The 17565-nt window shown below is 43.3% G+C and overlaps 1 protein-coding gene across 2 annotated transcripts in view; it reads right to left on the reverse strand.

Moving 5' to 3' along the window:
• The window catches only part of LOC121573339 (coiled-coil domain-containing protein 102A), a 76121-nt gene that overhangs the window by 43529 nt on the left and 15027 nt on the right, over positions 1 to 17565 (reverse strand). The window contains exon 1 of one of the 2 annotated variants that reach the window (XM_041885230.2): positions 12858 to 13036. The exons of the other annotated variant lie outside the window; for it this stretch is intronic. The gene's annotated coding sequence lies outside the window, so the exon portion shown is untranslated. Of the gene's footprint in view, positions 1 to 12857; positions 13037 to 17565 lie in introns of those variants that run through there. 2 annotated transcript variants of the gene reach the window in all.

Here is a 17565-nt window from a genome sequence, read left to right on the forward strand (position 1 = left end):
AGCTGCAGGATATTGAGAAATGAAACGCAGACAGAGAGAGTAGAGTAGCCTTCACTGGAACCTACCACAGAGACGCACCACCACTCAAAGTAACAGAAACTAATATTAATAGATATGTTTTACTATAAAGTGAGTTGCGATTTTAAATGCACTTTAAATAAAGTTTGATTCGATTTTCACTGTAAGACAACCGTGACATTTATATGCAAATTCTATTCCATCTAGACTTGTATCTATTCGGGGTAAAATGGTTAGGGAATACAAGGACACAGTGCTGTCACTACACACAGCCTAGTGTTGCTGTGAGAAAACAGTGTCATCAGAAATAGAGGAGTGACAGTGACAGAAATTGAGAACGAGATAGTTAGAACGGCCAGTGCTATTTAGAGCATGCAGGCAGAAAGTTCTAGAAACATTCTCTGTTTACAACTGGATTCAAATGAAAGAGAGAATGGAACAATATGATTCACTACTGCTGCTACATTCCCAATGCACTTTCCTATTTTTAACAAGTCACACAAACAGTATCTTTATATAAAAAGCACAACTGCTTTAGTTGTTACAGGCTGTATTGTGCAATATCTGAAAGAGCATGTGTCCTAGTTGGCTACACTACAGCACCTTGCGGTTTTACACCTGAAACTGCCAAAGGTAGGAAGGAAGTCAAACAGGCTGTGCAGCCTAGGGTCTACAACCGCAGACTGAGGAAGTAATAATAATAATATGTCATTTAGCAGACGCTTTTATCCAAAGCGACTTACAGTCATACGTGCATACATTTTTTGTGTATGGGTGGTCCCGGGGATCGAACCCACTACCTTGGCGTTACAAGCACCGTGCTCTACCAGCTGAGCTACATCTTCCATCCAGCTGAGCTACATCTTCCATCTTCGTGAAGCGGAAAGCATTTTTTTTTTTTGGTCACTGCTTCATCCGTTTTTATCTGAAAAGACACAATGCAAACAAACCTGAGTGCTTGTCTCTGCATCTCTTTGCTTAGAAGTGCATAAAGCCACTTGAGCAGATCTGAGATGGTAAACCCAGACAGTTGTGCTATCACTTTCTCTAAGTGCTTTGAGATGTTGTGTTATTGGTGCTACTGTAGGTAAGACAAGACCATCTGGGGCAAACACTTACAGTAAATCAGCATAGGAGGAAACAGTTCACTTCACTACATCAAGTGACCTAAAAAGTACCAAACAATAGTCTCACCAAATATATGTAGGAGTGATGAAGTGAGAACTTCTGGTCCATTTTAATCTAGCTCATGTTATTCAATGGAGAAAATCATTGACCGTGACTTTGGGCTCACTAATGTTAAATCCAACACCATCAGGAAAATGGGTCATGATTTGGTCATCTTGGTCTCATGATATTAAATCTTCAACAAACAGCAACAACAGAGGGAAGCATTTTGCAAAACATAAGTACTAGAGACTTAAAAACAAGAAGGCCGAACATATGAACAGTCTGATAAATCTTTTTTCAGTGAAGCTTGTCCAAATACCGCACACAAAGTGTCATACCTCATTAAACTCTCACAGCCTGTAGTGCCTAACTGCTTTGGCACGCAAAAAAATCTCCATATTCTAGACTCCAGTAAAACAACAACAATCCATGGATTTTAGGGCTTCTTGTGTTGGGGCACTGAATAATGGAGGGGGGACAGGAATGGGATCTGAGTATCACACAGCTGGCATAGCAGTCTCCATCTTCTACATATCAATGACCAGAACAACCTGCCCTGGCTGTGACTGTGCTCTTAATAGCAGGATGAGGGGGGACAATGAGAGGGCCAGTGGACAGCTGACCAGCAGAGAGATGGGAGTCTGCTGGGGTCATCTCAGAGTCAGGGTCCAATGGTAACAGCCAGGGTGAGAGAGGGGCCTTCTGCACTGCAGAGACTGACTGGTACTGCTGCACATACCAGAAAATGAAAGCTCGCTTTCACTGAGGACATAAAGGTCAACACTAATGTGTCCCCACAAGAATAGTAAACGAACAAAAAATTGTACCAACTGGGGACATTTTATTAGTGTTAGGGTTAAGAGCTATAGTTAGTTTTAGGGTTAGGGTTAAGGTTAGGGTTAGTTAGGGGTTAGGGAAATAGGATTTTGAATGGGACTGAATTGTGTGTCCCCGCAAGGTTATTTATACAAGACTGTGTGTGTGTGTGTGTGTGTGTGTGTGTGTGTGTGTGTGTGTGTGTGTGTGTGTGTGTGTGTGTGTGTGTGTGTGTGTGTGCGTGCGTGTGTGTGTGTGTGTGCGGGGGAAAGTGATAGAATAGAAACTGACAGATGTGTGAGGATGACTGAAGAAGCTGGCTGTTTTAATCCTGTTAGCTGGCATCAGGGCACAGAGAGGGGATGTTTCAACACTAATCAGCCATCAAATAAAGAACCATGACCTTCAGGGGCCCAAGGGGACATATATGTATCAGAAACGTATTTCTAACACACCACACACACACATGAATTTACGCACGCACGCACGCACGCACACACACACAATCCCATCTTCTGTCCCTGCCTGTGAGTTTGTGTGTTTTTGAGAAACTGCCCACCAACTATTGGGTTTCCGCTCTAACTCATTACAGCAATGTGAGAGCTGAATGGATTCCCTCCCCAACCCCTTCCCTCAGACTGGAGGTAGGCAGTGAGTAGAGGGCCAGGTGCATGGTGCTAACCATAGAAATGCACTACTCAAAAAAATAAAGGGAACACTAAAATAACACATCCTAGATCTGAATGAATGAAATAATCTTATTAAATACTTTTTTCTTTACATAGTTGAATGTGCTGACAACAAAATCACACAAAAATTATCAATGGAAATCAAATTTATCAACCCATGGAGGTCTGGATTTGGAGTCACCCTCAAAATTAAAGTGGAAAACCACACTACAGGCTTATCCAACTTTGATGTAATGTCCTTAAAACAAGTCAAAATGAGGCTCAGTAGTGTGTGTGGCCTCCATGTGCCTGTATGACCTCCCTACAATGCCTGGGCATGCTCCTGATGAGGTGGCGGATGGTCTCCTGAGGGATCTCCTCCCAGACCTGGACTAAAGCATCCGCCAACTCCTGGACAGTCTGTGGTGCAACGTGGCGTTGGTGGATGGAGTGAGACATGATGTCCCAGATGTGCTCAATTGGATTCAGGTCTGGGGAACGGGCGGGCCAGTCCATAGCATCAATGCCTTCCTCTTGCAGGAACTGCTGACACACTCCAGCCACATGAGGTCTAGCATTGTCTTGCATTAGGAGGAACCCAGGGCCAACCTCACCAGCATATGGTTTCACAAGGTGTCTGAGGATCTCATCTCGGTACCTAATGGCAGTAAGGCTACCTCTGGCGAGCACATGGAGGGCTGTGCGGCCCCCCAAAGAAATGCCACCCCACACCATGACTGACCCACGCCAAACCGGTCATGCTGGAGGATGTTGCAGGCAGCAGAACGTTCTCCACGGCGTCTCCAGACTCTGTCACGTCTGTCACGTGCTCAGTGTGAACCTGCTTTCATCTGTGAAGAGCACAGGGCGCCAGTGGCGAATTTGCCAATCTTGGTGTTCTCTGGCAAATGCCAAACGTCCTGCACGGTGTTGGGCTGTAAGCACAACCCCCACCTGTGGACGTCGGGCACTCATACCACCCTCATGGAGTCTGTTTCTGACCGTTTGAGCAGACACATGCACATTTGTGGCCTGCTGGAGGTCATTTCGCAGGGCTCTGGCAGTGCTCCTCCTGCTCCTCCTTGCACAAAGGCGGAGGTAGCAGTCCTGCCGCTGGGTTGTTACCCTCCTACGGCCTCCTCCACGTCTCCTGATGTACTGGCCTGTCTCCTGGTAGCGCCTCCATGCTCTGGACACTACGCTGACAGACACAGCAATCCTTCTTGCCACAGCTCGCATTGATGTGCCATCCTGGATGAGCTGCACTACCTGAGCCACTTGTGTGGGTTGTAGACTCCGTCTCATGCTACCACTAGAGTGAAAGCACCGCCAGCATTCAAAAGTGACCAAAACATCAGCCAGGAAGCATAGGTACTGAGAAGTGGTCTATGGTTACCACCTGCAAAACCAGCCCTTTATTGGGGGTGTCTTGCTAATTGCCTATAATTTCCACCTGTTGTCTATTCCATTTGCACAACAGCATGTGAAATGTATATTCAATCAGTGTTGCTTCCTACGTGGACAGTTTGATTTCACAGAAGTGTGATTGACTTGGAGTTACATTGTGTTGTTTAAGTGTTCCCTTTATTTTTTTGAGCAGTGTATAATTACTAATTCTATTTTTGTGGTGCTAACCGTGTGGAAGTGGGTGTTTAGGAGGTGCAGCAGAACCTCCCTGTGTAAATAATTGAACCCCAACATAGTGTTTCCTTCACTGGACCCCAACTCCACCATAGTGTATGTATTGTTCACTCAGAATGTACCGACCTTGCCGATAATGAGTCTCAGTAGAGAGAGTTTAAGAATAATGTATTTAATGGCGATCAAGAATTGCCTGCAGTCTCCCTCTGATCCATCTAATCTGATGTGATTCATGTTTAATTGGTTAGAAGACGTGTCATACGCCCTTCATTTAAAAATCCAATCAGTTGCGCCTCAGAGGATATCCCGTCAGTCACCCTTGTGGAGAAGAATCAAGAGAATCACACCAAAGGTTTAACCATGAGCTGTTATAATTTACGTGTCAGCCAAAGGTAAACCCAGAGAGAGAATAGTAATCTGCAGGAAAACTGCTGTCTTGAAAGTTTCACTTCAGGTTGATACCAGGGAGCGATAGGAGGTGATGTGCAGTGCCACCCTGCAGGCAGCTTGAATACATGAATGACTAAACAGCAGCAGCCAGCTAATTAACACTGGGGCTGATCATGCTAATGACACAGCGCCTGGCCATAGGGCTCTGCTCTACCGCCTACAGGTATTACATAACGTTGTCTCTGTCGCTAACAATAACCAAGGATCTGAGGGGGAGAAGCTAGCTGCCTTCAGGCTACATTGATCTTGCAGTGTTGTCATCCATCCAGCACATCTTACATAGTCTGAGCAATAATTAATGAAGAGAAGCAGAGTTGTCTTTAACTCAATATACAATATGTTAACCGTAATCTCTCCCTTCCATTTCAATCATTTACTTACAGTGCCTTGCAAAAGTATTCATCCCCTTTGCCGTTTTTCCTATTTTGTTGCATTACAACCTGTAATTTAAATTGATTTTTATTTGGAGTTCATGTAATGGACATACATAAAATAGTCCAAATTGGTGAAGTGAAATTAAAAAATAACTTGTTACAAAAAAAAAAAAAAGTGGTGTGTGCATATTTATTCACCCCCTTTGCTATGAAGCCCCTAAATAAGATCTGGTGCAACCATTTACCTTCAGAAGTCACATAATTAGTTAAATAAAGTCCACCTGTGTGCAATCTAAGTGTCACATGATCTGTCATATGATCTCAGTATACAGTGGGGAGAACAAGTATTTGATACACTGCTGATTTTGCAGGTTTTCCTACTTACAAAGCATGTAGAGGTCTGTAATTTTTTATCATAGGTACACTTCAACTGTGAGATAAGGAATCTAAAACAAAAATCCAGAAAATCACATTGAATGATTTTTAAGTAATTAATTTGCATTTTATTGCATGACATAAGTATTTGATACATCAGAAAAGCAGAACTTAATATTTGGTACAGAAACCTTTGTTTGCAATTACAGAGATCATACATTTCCTGTAGGTCTTGACCAGGTTTGCAAACACTGCAGCAGGGATTTTGGCCCACTCCTCCATACAGACCTTCTCCAGATCCTTCAGGTTTCGGGGCTGTCGCTGGGCAATACGGACTTTCAGCTCCCTCCAAAGATTTTCTATTGGGTTCAGGTCTGGAGACTGGCTAGGCCACTCCAGGACCTTGAGATGCTTCTTACGGAGCCACTCCTTAGTTGCCCTGGCTGTGTGTTTCGGGTCGTTGTCATGCTGGAAGACCCAGCTCCGACCCATCTTCAATGCTCTTACTGAGGGAAGGAGGTTGTTGGCCAAGATCTCGCGATACATTGCCCCATCCATCCTCCCCTCAATACGGTGCAGTCGTCCTGTCCCCTTTGCAGAAAAGCATCCCCAAAGAATGATGTTTCCACCTCCATGCTTCACGGTTGGGATGGTGTTCTTGGGGTTGTACTCATCCTTCTTCTTCCTCCAAACACGGCGAGTGGAGTTTAGACCAAAAAGCTATATTTTTGTCTCATCAGACCACATGACCTTCTCCCATTCCTCCTCTGGATCATCCAGATGGTCATTGGCAAACTTCAGACGGGCTGATCCCTCACCTTCCTCATGATCATTGATGCCCCACGAGGTGAGATCTTGCACGGAGCCCCAGACCAAGGGTGATTGACCGTCATCTTGAACTTCTTCCATTTTCTAATAATTGCGCCAACAGTTGTTGCCTTCTCACCAAGCTGCTTGCCTATTGTCCTGTAGCCCATCCCAGCCTTGTGCCGGTCTACAATTTTATCCCTGATGTCCTTACACAGCTCTCTGGTCTTGGCCATTGTGGAGAGGTTGGAGTCTGTTTGATTGAGTTTGTGGACAGGTTTATTTTATACAGATAACGAGTTCAAACAGGTGCAGTTAATACAGGTAATGAGTGGAGAACAGGAGGGCTTCTTAAAGAAAAACTAACAGGTCTGTGAGAGCCGGAATTCTTACTGGTTGGTAGGTAATCAAATACTTATGTCATGCAATAAAATGCAAATTAATTACTTAAAAATCATACAATGTGATTTTCTGGATTTTTGTTTTAGATTCCATCTCTCACAGTTGATGTGTACCTATGATAAAAATTACAGACATCTACATGCTTTGTAAGTAGGAAAGCCTGCTTAATCGGCAGTGTATCAAATACTTGTTCTCCCCACTGTATATACACCTGTTCTGAAAGGCCCCAGAGACTGCAACACCACTAAGCAAGCGGCACCACCAAGCAAGCGGCACCATGAAGACCAAGGAGCTCTCCAAACAGGTCAGGGACAAAGTTGTGGAGAAGTACAGATCAGGGTTGGGTTATAAAAAAATATCTGAAACTTTTAACATCCCACGGAGCACCATTAAATCTGTTATAAAAAAATTGAAAGAATATGGCACCACAACAAACCTGCCAAGAGTGGGCCGCCCACCAAAACTCATAGACCAGACAAGGAGGGCATTAATCAGAGAGGCAACAAAGAGACCAAAGATAACGCTGAAGGAGCTGCAAAGCTCCACAGAGGAGATTGGAGTATCTGTCCATAGGACCACTTTAAGCCGTACACTCCACAGAGCACGGCTTTACGGAAGGGTGGCCAGAAAAAAAGCCATTGCTTAAAGAAAAAAATAAGCAAACACGTTTGGTGTTCGCCAAAAGCCATGTGTTAGACTCCCCAAACATATGGAAGAAGGTACTCTGGTCAGATGAGACAAAAATTGAGCTTTTTGGCCATCAAGAAAAACGCTATGTCTGGCGTAAACCCAACACTTCTCATCACCCCGAGAACACCAACCCTCATGCTGTGGGGATGTTTTTCATTGGCAGGGACTGGGAAACTGGTCAGAATTGAAGGAATGATGGATGGCGCTAATACAGGGAAATTATTGAGGGAAACCTGTTTCAGTCTTCCAGAGATTTGAGACTGGGACGGAGGTTCACCTTCCAGCAGGACAATGACCCTAAGCATACTGCTAAAGCAACACTCTAGTGGTTTAAGGGGAAACATTTAAATGTCTTGGAATGGCCTAGTCAATGCCCAGACCTCAATCCAATTGAGAATATGTGGTATCACTTAAAGATTGCTGTGCACCAGCGGAACCCATTCAACTTGAAGGAGCTGGAGCAGTTTTGCCTTGAAGAATGGGCAAAAATCCCAGTGGCTAGATGTGCCAAGCTTATAGAGACATACACCAAGAGACTTGCAGCTGTAATTGCTGCAAAAGCTGGCTCTACAAAGTATTGACTTTGGGGGGGTGAATAGTTATGCACGCTCAAGTTTTCAGTTTTCTTGTCTTATTTCTTGTTTGTTTCACACAAAAAAATATTTAGCATCTTCAAAGTGGTAGGCATGCTGTGTAAATCAAATGATACAAACCCCCCAAAAATCCATTTTAATTCCAGGTTGTAAGGCAACAAAATAGGAAAAATGCCATGGGGGGTGAATACTTTCGCAAGGCACTGTACACATGTATTTCTCTCCTCCCTATGAGCAGAGCTGTCTTCCTGAAGGGCAGAGTTATTCTGAGCTCGAGTTAGTGGTCAGGTGACCATGAATTTTCCTCACTACACTTTCTCCTCCTGTCACTGTACAGGACATAGCGCCTATGGACACCTGGCATCACCTTTTTAACAGAGGTACAGCAGCTATCCAACATAGCAGTCACATCTGGCACCATTACAAGGACACACTGGACTGCAAGGAAAAAGAGAGGTGGAAAACAGTGAGGAAATGGTAAAGCAATAAAAGACGAAAGCTTAGAGAAAAGCTTAGACTGAAGGTCAAAATAATGTGTATGATGGGTCATTGCAAAATTCACATTCTGAACCCTATGTGCTTGATTAAATGGCTTCTATGGATTGTATGACGACATATGGATCATTGTTAACTTGGCATATTAAATATGTTGTACAGTATAAATCATTGGTACTGCGTAACGGGAGACATATGTGAAGGATAATATATGACAATAATAACGATGTGAATTGTATAGCCTTAACTCCCTCGAGCTATGTAATGGAATTTTGCAAAGACACAAAGACAGAGAACTGGAGAGAAGTAGGACTGTCAGTATTCATATTCACAGACCGTGAAGCCTAGCATGCGAGACTTGTGAAGGAAATGGACACCTTCAGTGTCTGGATAGACCATGTAGTTACTGAGATCCGAGTGATGGAAAAGTGACAGCCTTGATAAGGAATAGGTTGGTGAGAGACATTCCAGTCAGACAATGAGGGAGGGAGCAGAGCAGACCACGTGAGGCAGTAGCTGAGGGAGAGGCGGAGAAGAGAGGGAGGGAGGATAGGAGGCCTTTGACAGGGCTGTAGATGGGGGGAGTGTAACAGGCCTTTGAGAGGGCAGCAGATGGGAGAGTAGAGGCCTCTATTGATGGGGTTCCCCTTTGGATATAAAAACATACAGGTTATTTCAAGCCCAGAGTCAGCCTGCCCTGCTGTCATCCATCCTGCAGGCACAGACACTCTCATCTGATTTAGTACCGGCCCCACTACCCAGAGAGAGGAGAGAGGCAGATGGGAGATGGGAGGGTAGGTGAAAGGAGAGCAGGGGAAGGAATAGGAGATGTCACGGCTGTGTAAGTATGAGGGTGTACCATGGAAGAATGTGTGAATGAGTGTGTGACTCATCGTGTGAGTGCTTGTGGTAACATGTGTGTTGGGTTGGAGTGCAGAGCCAAAGTTCTCTTCTTTTCACCACCCTTTCTGACACTATGGGCTCTTATGAAAATCCTTTAGTGTGTACAAAATGTGGGTGTAAGGCATGTGTGTAGTTGAATGACCCAACACTTTCTCTATTTTGCAGAAACTAAATGAAGCTTGTTTGGCATCCCAATAAACACGCTGTAAAAGTTTTCCACCAAGGGGCCAAGGCTCTGTGGCTCTTTTGTTCTGAGGGAAGTTTGGGCAGCAGCAGAGGGGAAATAGCCACAACCATGTGACCCATGAAGGAGACCCAGGAGCTATGGAGCAAAACAGACAGGGTTGGCTTAGATTGTTGACAACATGTTAACTATATTTTGTCTCCAATGTTTATTGAAAACATAAATAAAGTTGCACATTGAGCACTTGATGTCTCTCAAATACATTGTTACAGTTGTTGGTTAGCTAGCTTGCCATATTGGCACAGTCAAAACACCTCAAAAGAAGACATGATATCAAGAACGAGATCAAACTAACTGAAACGAGCCACTTACAATTGCCCACATGGCAGTTCCTTGTCATCGTTGCTAGCTATCAGGCCATCCAGAATAACAACAACACACTGCCTTCTGCCCCATTAAAGCGTGTGCATCGTTTTCGTGACGTTCTCAGCTAAACCATCTATACAATAAATATTGCATCCCTGTTTGTTCTCATAATGTCTGAGCAAGAACAGACAGGCTTGACAGAAGACCCAGTTCTACACGTAGCAGTCAACCGCCCTCCATCTACACTGCAAGGTAAGGCATGCTGGAGGGAAAACACCAATATGAGGTAAACCCACACACCCTTCACTCGCTTCACAAAGCAAACGTACACCCTTAGAAAAAAAGGTGCTATCTAGAACCTAAACGTTTTCTTCAGCTCTCCCCATAGGAGAATCCTTTGAAGAACCCTTTTTGGTTCCACGTAGAACCGTTTTGGGTTCCATGTAAAACACTTTCCACAGAGGAACCCGAAAGAGTTCTACCTGGAACCAAAAAGGGTTCCTATGGGGACAACTAGGGCTGTTACGGTGACCGTATTACTGCCACACCGGCGGTCACGAGTCATGACGGCAGTCAAATTCCATGTGACGGTTTAGTCACGGTAATTAGGCTTCTCCAAGCTCTGATGCTGCTGATGGTCATTAGTAGCCTACCAAACTTGCTAACTGCCTGGTACTCAGCACTCTATTGTCCCTCTAATCACTCTGACATCAATGCAAATGTTATCAAAAATCAAATCAAACACTTAATGAGTCCCCATGAGCTCATGTTGCGCAACATTTCTATAGGCTATGCAATTGCGTGAGAAAACAGAGTGATGGCCTCTATTAAAAAGAGGAGGATCCCATCAGCTTTCTATAGGCTAGGCCTACTATATTTATCTCTCAACTTTCCTAATATTAAGAAAATTGCTTCTCTGAACATTAGCGTAACCGGGCTTCCACCCGGTTATGCAACCCTGCACCTTAGAGGCTGCTACCCCATATACATAGAATTGGAATCACTGGCCACTTTAATAATGAAACACTAGCCACTTTAATAATGTTTACATATTTTTGCTTTACTCATCTCATATGTATATACTGTATTCTATTCTACTGTATTTTAGTCTATGCCACTCCGTCATTGCTCATCCTAATATTTATATATTTCTCATCCCAAAGGTGTCATTATTCTACTTTTAAATGTGTGTGTATTGTGTGTGTTGTTGTGAATTGTTAGATACTACTGCACTGTTGGAGCTAGAAACACAAGCATTTCACTACACCCGCAATAACATCTGCTAAATATGTGTATGTGAGCAATACAATTTTATTTGATTTACAACAGGAGTATAGCCTACCTGGTTGGCATAAAAATTAACCATTATTTAGTATATGTATAGATAATATTAAATCAAGAATAGTCTGATGGGTGGCAATATTAGCTTATCAATTGTGAATGATATATTATCACTTGTGACTGATGCCCAGCTGAAGGCAAGAAACAGCGCATGCTTTATCTTGCGACTTATCAAATCATAGTCGCATACCTCATGTAGCCTAGCCCATAGGCCTATATGTTTTGATAAGGTTTGTATCACAACTAAAGTGGCCAAATAACTTCTTAAAATGAAGCACATTAATCTGCTTTACAACAGCATTACATGCATAATCGATTTGTGGTCACTTTTGAGAATGGTGTTTTCCTTCTAATAGAACATTCGCGCTTATAGCCTACTGCCGTGTGCGCTTTGCTGCGCTTATAATGTGAAGAAATAGCCTAATAGTTTATCAACATTTTAAGCTAAACGTTCTCATCGCTCAGAATAGAATAGGTCAACTTTTGTACTATGGGGGATAGCAGATTGACATAGGCTAGTGCTTTTGCTGTTTGTTAGGCCTACTCATCTTGTTGGCTGACGAAAAGTAAATGTGGACAGTTCTTCCAATATCTTCAATATGCGCCTCGGAATTGTATAAGGACGTGCACAGTTGTGTCCCCGATTTGTCTGTCTTCACTTGTAGCCTGTGAGAAAGACCTGATCACGTGACGGAGAGCCATGTTAATGAGAAGTGCTTCGTCATGCAGCCGGGAGAAGGGAATTATAATTATTATATTCAGCCCAAGGGCACAACGGCCAAAAACAAAGCAGAGCTCACGCCTTTCATGCGACTTCTTTCAAATCATCATTAGAGTCACATCATGCAGCCTTAGAATGTATTAAAAATCAAAACATATAGCCCAACATTTGTATCACAACTAAAGTTACATAAATAACTCTAAATTAAGCATATAGGAGTACCTGTTTCTTTGTTAACCCCTCAACACAGAATAGCCGCATGTGCGCACTCCCTCAAATCATTTCGAGTAAAAATCCTTTCTATTTTATTCAACTATGTACAATTGTATTCTTCAGACTATAAAATAATATAAAACAATGCCACGGAATTCTAAGCAAATGTTGTCTGCTAAATGAACTAGGTGTAGCCCACAGCCATATGGCATAGCCAGATCAGGGCCTAACATAAGGACAACTCGGAGTATGCTATTCTGTTCTTCTGAAATAGACTACATTTTCTTTAGACCTGTCTAAAATAAATAATATATTTATTGCGATGGTGTAGGCTATATTACATGGATTTATTAGACTTTTTTAAATGTAGATGTTCCAAAGGTCTGCAACAGTTGCGTGGAAGCCAGGAGATGCTAAATGTGTTTATGTTAATTAACGGTAAATTACCGTGAGACCGGCAGTTATTTGCTTGACAATCACCGGCTGACAAAATGTCATGATCGACACATCCCTAGGGACAACCGAATAACCCTTTTGGAACCCACTGCTAGATCTGCAGGAATGGTACTCAAAGTCATTTTACAGGAATCAATGTTGTGGCAAAGCCAGAACAACAGCAGCCACTCTTACCTCAAATCGTCTGTTCTATGATCCTCTTCCTTCCTGTCTCTATAGCTGAGATTCCTGACATTTGATGTCCTCATGCAACAGATGGCTCAAAACAAAAACATTTCTACAACCACTAACAGGTCTCTCTGTCCCACAGGTGCTCTTCCTCATACTCATTCTGATTCTTCTCTTCCCCACACTCTCTTCTCTACTGTTTTTGCTCTGTCTGTTTTTGCTCTGTCTTTACTCTCTCCAACTATTTCTTTCTCTTGCCCTCTCCCACTATACTATATCCCCATCCTGGTCTCTCTCTCCCTCTCCGCCCCCGACCGTAGGCCCATAAAACAGCACCATTCTTTGACAGGAGCATGTCCTCTGACCCAGAGAGCTGGGCTGAGCTGTGGCTCAAACACACCTAAATCACTCAAATACAACCCACACCAAAATCAACACCAAAGCTAGCAGAATGACAAACACACGTTAGAATACATTAGAAAGTATGTCAAAATACACCCCCTCTCTTCCCCCTTCTCTTTAACTGTGTACATACAACCCCCATCACCCTTCTTGCTGTCAGTCAGCCGTCATGGCTGCTGAGTGTTGTAGCGGTGTGGCGACTCCCAGTCCAGCCAATAGCCTCTTTATCGCTGCAAACTGGGCCATAAAACTTTCCGCCCTATAAACACACGTTACAATCCCTCCCCAAAGTGAGGGGTTCTTATCTATTAGAGATTAATACATGGTTTTCAGTCAAGGCTACGTTTTTTTTAAAGACCATAACTGGAAAACATTTATATCAGGTCTGGAATACTGAGAGGGGTTTTATGTTAAAAGCAGGGGTTTGTGGGAATGTGGTCAGAGTGGATTTAATCAGAGGAGTTTCAGAGAGTTGGAGTATAAATAAATAAAATCTGTGCTAGAGCAAGCATAGCTCTGTGAGGTTGGTTTGACCACAAACCTTTCTCTGAGACCCTATAGAGGGCTGGGCCTGTAAAAAGTTCCTTTGACTGCATGAGTCAGAGGGGAGGGAATGTGTGTCTCGCTGTGACCGTACACTCTGGTTTTGGGACTCTGGTTGATTTGGGAGCCCTTCATTAGCAGTTCGCTTAGCCAGAGCACCTGGCCTATAGGACTATAAACCAACAGACATTCATGTAAAAAATCATTTGAAACGGACCAGAAGCAAGCATGGGGGAGGAGAGAGACCTGAGGTCAAGCGTAGGCTAACTATTCAATTTAAAGTTTAGCTAACAATGGATTCAATTTAAAGATTAGCTAACTTTGGATTCAATTTAAAGCTTTGAAACCAAGCCAGCGTGAGATTTTCCAAACATCAAACAGTCTGAGAAAATACATGTTCAACTAATACGAAGTAGAGTGCTTCAGATTTGTAACTAGAGACCTGCACGCAATGCATTTTCATCAAACAAAAATCACTAAAATTAGGACTTCCCCCCTATGACACATCAAAGGAATGTCCAACTGCTTGTGCGGCGGAAGCGGAATGGTGGGATGGGTTTTGCTGATTCATAACTTGTTAAATCTCAGTTATCATCCTCAGAAGGAAGGGAGCCTCACAGCTGTGATAAAGATCAGACAGGGGTTGGAGGTCAGCCGTGAGTTATAACAGGACAGCCGTGAGTTATAACAGGACAGCCGTGAGTTATAACAGGACAGCCTACTCTGCCTGCCAGGCAGCAAGGAACAGCAACCAGGGTTAGGGTCAGAGGCTCCAACTACCAAAGACAAAGGGCTCGATTCAATGAGATCTGTTTTAGCCAACATCCACATAGCGGTTGTTTTGGCGGTGTCTGAGGTGGAACTGTGTTAGAGCTGTCAAATCCACAAGCGGCTCCTGGCATTAAACCAAAAGCAGACAATGCCATTGGCTGCACGGAGTAGCATTAACATAAATCCCATGCAGCCTTGTTTACAAGTTTGAACACTGGAATGTGAGATGTAATCTACACCTCGATTAGGATGATAGAAATCCTCATTATTTTGTTGAATGATTTTTCAATTTGAGCCTAATTATTTCTATATAGCCTACACTTTCTCTTTCTGAACTTCTAATGTAGGGGTTCCCAAACTTTTTTGTCCCACTACCCCATTTTGATATCTGAAAATTCTCGCGGCCCCAACCATGTGAAAGAAATTATGTAATTAACAGCCATTGTTAACTTATTTATTTGGGGCTATGGCAGTCAACTGAAAAACATTCCAACAGTATTTCTGATTGTCTTCTCAACTCACCATCACATACTTTTAATGTGGGGCTATGACAGTCAATTGCAAGTTAGACTGACATAATGTATCTTTTCTCACCACCACTAATGAGATGGGTGTGCTTTAATGCATATCGCGTCGGAGCTTCTCAAAGTCAGGGGGCGTGGTCGACAGTGCGCACCTCATCCCTGCTGTTACATCCAACTTGGATCAATATTTGTTTTTTTGCCGACGAGAGCACTGAATCCAGCTTCACACAGATACATGACCAAAAGTATGTGGACACCTGCTTGTCGAACATCTCATTCCAAAATCCTTGGCTGATATAACCGCCTCCACTCTTCTGGGAAGGCTTTCCACTCGATGTTGGATTATTGTTGCGGGGACTTGCTTCCATTCTGCCACAAGAGCATTAGTGAGGCCGGGCACTGATGTTGGGTGATTAGGCCTGGCTCGCAGTCGGCGTTCCAATTCATCCCAAAGGTGTTCGATGGGGTTGAGGTCAGGGCTCTGTGCAGGCCAGTCAAGTTCTGTATGGACCTCGCTTTGTGCAAGGGGGCATTGTCATGCTGAAACAGGAAAGGGCCTTCCCCAAACTTTTGCCACAAAGTTGGAAGCACAGAATCGTCTAGAAAGTCATTGTTTGCTGTAGCGTTAAGATTTCCCTTCACTGGAACCTAGTCCGAACCATGAAAAACAGCCCCAGACCATTATTCCTCCTCGCCGACGCTTGGCATTGCGCATGGTGATTTTAGGCTTGTGTGCGGCTGCTCGGCCATGGAAACCCATTTCATTAAGCTCCCGATGAACAGTTATTGTGCTAACGTTGCTTCCAGAGGCAGTTTGGAACTCGGTAGTGAGTGTTGCAACCGAGGACAGCACTCGGTAGTCCCATTCTGTGAGCTTGTGTGTCCTCCACTTCGCGGCTAAGCCGTTGTTGCTTCTAGACATTTCCATTTCACAATAACAGCACTTACAGTTGACCGGGGCAGCTTTAGCAGGGCAGAAATGTGACAAACTAACTTGTTGGAAAGGTGGCATCCTATGACTGTGCCACGTTGAAAGTCACTGAGCTCTTCAGTAAGGCCATTCTACTGCCAATGTTTGTCTATGGTGATTGCATGGCTGTGTGCTCGATTTTATACACCTGTCAGCAACGGGTGTGGCTGAAATAGCCGAATCCATTAATTCAAACGGTTGTCCACATACTTTTGCATATATAGTGTATGAGCTGGTCGAAGGGTACCGTGAGTTTTATGCTGCTTTCAAGACCACTTTGAACTCTGAAAAATACGAGCTCAATTCATGACGTCAGTGATCTTCAGGTCGGAAAGTCAGAGCTCTAGAAAGAGGCCTGAGTTCCCGAGTTGGAATTTCGAGTTAGATGACTGTTCAAAACCATTTTTCCCAGTCGTAGCTCATTTTCTTCAGAGTTCCCAGTTGTCTTGAACGCACTGAGATTTGCGAGTTCCCAGTTTCGAATTCCCAGTTGTTTTGAATGCGGCATTAATGCTCAGAGGGAGACGGCAGGGTATTCCCTTTGAGTTAGGAACGAAAACTCAAAAAATCTTTCCAACACTCCCCCACAAAGCCTTAGTGTAAAATAGAACATTGTCATGCTCTGATCCCATATCGCCCATAGGTTTGTGAACAGGTGTGCGCGCAGTGGATGTGGTTTGATGTAGTTTACAATCAAAGTTACCTGCTGCAGTATATCTTCGAGTTCTGTGCTCAGCTCTTTTGCCGCCAGTTGCTCTCTGTGTATCATACAATGAGGATCTCGGCCCTCACAGCTAATTCAGTCATTCAGTCAGAGTTTCCTCAGTGCCGCCTTTTCCAATGATCTAAGGGCGCTCTCTGGTTGAATTTTATCTTTTAGATTTGAATAATTTTCATTTAGAGATTTTTAAGGTTAATCACATTACAATGATTTTGAGATACAAAGACAATATTATAATTATTTGTTTGTATATACAGTACCAGTCAAAAGTTTGGACACACCTACTCATTCCAGGGTTATTCTTTATTTTATTTTATACATTGTAGAATAATAGTGAAGACATCAAAACTATGAAATAACACATATGGAATCATGTAGTAACCAAAAAAGTGTTAAACAAATCAAAATATAGCCACCCTTTGCCTTGATGACAGCTTTGCACACTCTTGGCATTCTCTTAACCAACTTCACGAGGTAGTCACCTGAAATGCATTTCAATTAAAAGGTGTGCCTTGTTAAAAGTAAATTTGTGGAATTTCTTTCCTTCTTAATGCGTTTGAGCCAATCAGTTGTGTTGTGACAAGGTATGGGTGGTATACAGAAGATAGCCCTTTCCGGTAAAAGACCAAGTCCATATTATGGCAAGAACAGCTCAAATAAGCAAAGACAAACGACAGTCCATCATTACTTTAAGACATGAAGGTCAGTCAAACCGGAAAATTTCAAGAACTTTGAAAGTTTCTTCAAGTGCAGTTGCAAAAACCATCAAGCGCTATGATGAAA

The sequence above is a fragment of the Coregonus clupeaformis genome, unplaced genomic scaffold (assembly GCF_020615455.1).
Source record: "Coregonus clupeaformis isolate EN_2021a unplaced genomic scaffold, ASM2061545v1 scaf0416, whole genome shotgun sequence".
NCBI classification, from domain to species: Eukaryota; Metazoa; Chordata; class Actinopteri; order Salmoniformes; family Salmonidae; genus Coregonus; species Coregonus clupeaformis.